The sequence below is a fragment of the Eptatretus burgeri genome, chromosome 17 (genome assembly GCF_056783735.1).
Source record: "Eptatretus burgeri isolate ZD-2024b chromosome 17, Ebu_testis_v1, whole genome shotgun sequence".
Taxonomy (NCBI): domain Eukaryota; kingdom Metazoa; phylum Chordata; class Myxini; order Myxiniformes; family Myxinidae; genus Eptatretus; species Eptatretus burgeri.
Genome location: NC_140977.1, coordinates 10,812,077 through 10,814,576, shown reverse-complemented (window position 1 = coordinate 10,814,576; position 2,500 = coordinate 10,812,077). Strand labels below are relative to the sequence as shown.

General features: G+C 44.2%; 1 long non-coding RNA gene across 1 annotated transcript in view; it reads right to left on the bottom strand.

Annotated features, from left to right (window-relative positions):
- LOC147009298 (uncharacterized) overlaps positions 1-2,500 on the bottom strand; it is a 5,111-nt gene that overhangs the window by 385 nt on the left and 2,226 nt on the right. The window lies entirely within an intron of this gene.

The following is a 2,500-nucleotide window of genomic DNA, read 5'->3' as shown; positions in this document are numbered from 1 at the left end:
ACTCCAAAAATGATTCCCATGATGATTAGGATTGCTGCCCCTACCAGGCGCAGTAACCAGTCTCCCCAGTCATGAAATATAGATCTCCACCCTGCGTAACCCTCCTTGCGTTCCACTCGATCGCTAGTGAGAGCTTCAAGCCTTATAGGTGAAAACATCTATAAGTGAAATGTGTTCTTCTCCGGGAGGTTACTGTATTTTCACAAGATTTCACAACTGTACTCCAAAAGGGTTCTTTAGGGGCCCATGGAACTTGGGTAATTAGAGATGCGTGTTGACCCCATGAATCCTATTTGTGCAAAGTGCCCCCGCTGGGGTTTTGTCTTGCGTTTTGTTCTGCCAAGCCACTTCTGTCTTTTCTGCATTTTCTGACGTCCCCCCTTTGCCACGGAGGTGTATACGGTTTCTTTGGCTTGAGTGTGTTAGTGTGTTGCCTAGTGATAGGTCCCTCCCCCACAAAGGAGTAGTGTCAGTACCAGGAGTTGCATGTTGTGTCGTCCAAAGGTTCTGTCACTGTCTCCGTTACTACAAGGTTTACAGCATACCACTGCACTGAACACTGCAGTCAACTGCAACATAATGACAAGTATTTGTGCAAAAGATTATTTTTAAATGATACCTCCGTACGAGGCTCCCACCATGACTAGAGCTTGCAGGACTGGAAGTTGCTCTGGGTGCATGGTGAGTGGATGTGAAGGCCAGAGACCTTACTGTACACTACTGTAGATTTTGATCAGGCAAGCATACCTTCCATCCATCTCCTTGTCTGACGGCCTGTAAAGTGTTCTGGTGTTCGTTGCTCCATCTTGTGGTTCTAGGGCGCATATCAATCTGTTCACCATTCTTCCTAACTCCCTGCACTCTGTCTGTTACTAACTGCCATTTAGATGTGCGGTGTTAGTCCTTCTCTGTGCTTCATTAGTTCGCGCTCTCTGGCGGCTTGTTTCACCTCCACCGCCGCTCCTTCCTTCCCGATCCATCGGTTGGTTGTCATCAGAGTGCATTTGACGGTGTAATCTCTATGTGCTTTGTCACGTATTCATAATCCTGCCCTGTTTCATCGTAGTCGACAGTGAGTGCAGTGCAAAGCCAATTCCATTCCTTCCAGATTGATGTCGTTGCTAAAGCAACCATTCCTCTACATCCCTTTAATTCCACTTATGCTTCCCAAATCCAATGAATTTATCCTGACAGATAGAGGCTCATATAAAGACAACAGACATGCTTTTCTGTCCGCTTCTTGCGTAGCCTACCAAACGTCCTTGTTCTTGGATGTCTGACATGTAAACAAGGACAAATGTGTCCAAGAGCCACGTCCTAAAGGTTTTGTCTTCACCAGAAGAAGAATAATAAGAAGAACAACGGAGCTCTCTTAGAGCCGGCATTCGCGACGCGAGGCGGCTAAAAGATAAACCCACATTAAATAAAATCCCTTCCTTGTTCAAAGCATTTAAAATCCCCCTTTCCATCCATCCTAAATCCCTCGGTCCTGCGCCTCTTCCGCGTCTTTTTTTTTTTTTTTTTTTTTTTTTTTCTCTGGTCACGAAGCCCAATCAACAACAACAACAACAACCGGAACAAACATATATATTACAGCCTTGGTTCAAAGGATTGTCGCTTCCATGTTTGATAGCGCGTGCACTCGCCCCGAAACAAAAAATCGAGCGATGCTTTGAAACGTCAACGTTAATGTCCTTATTAATTAATTTTACCACAAAGCTATCTCTTTAAAATCTAGTTTGTCCACCATATTCAAAATCAGCCGCCTCGAGAAATTCTCGTACATTCTCCGACAAGCAGGCACATTCACAGCAGGGTGTTAATTGCACTTTCAAGTTTGACAAAGCGCGCTGGGCCCATGCGTGATTACGTCATCACGCACTCACATGAGCAATACGTCTTCTCAGCGCGTTGGTTTTTACGATCAAACTCGCGTAACAAATATTTGACGACATCTCAAATACGTTCGTTTTAAATCGGAATTTTACAGAATCCTATGAAGGGCGTCTCCAAACTTTGTAACATGTGCTAATCCATCTCGTAAACCCTCACGATAAGCTGTCCTTTGATGGGACGATTTCGTGCTTTCGGCGCGCCTGTTAAATCCGACGGCACGTCACGTGACTCGCAAAACCCCATAAAATAAGTTGTTTTTTTTTTTTTTTCCCAGATTTACGAAAATCAAGTATAAAACATGCTTAATGACCCCAACAATGAAACCAGAATTGAAACTGACGTTAAAACGAACCCGTAACGTCGATCAGCCTTACGAAACATACAAAGTGGAAACAGAACTGAATTTGAATTTGAAATCAAAATGATGCTCCGTGGAGACCATCCATTTATCACGTACGGTACAGTGTTCAAAAGCCAAAACAGCATACAGAGTTTATCGGACCATGAGAAAACCCGAACGTTGGTCCATTTGACATCCACACACAGCACGAGTACTGTAGGAAATTCTCACATAATCCCCAAACTGTCTGCTGAAGTGGTTTTA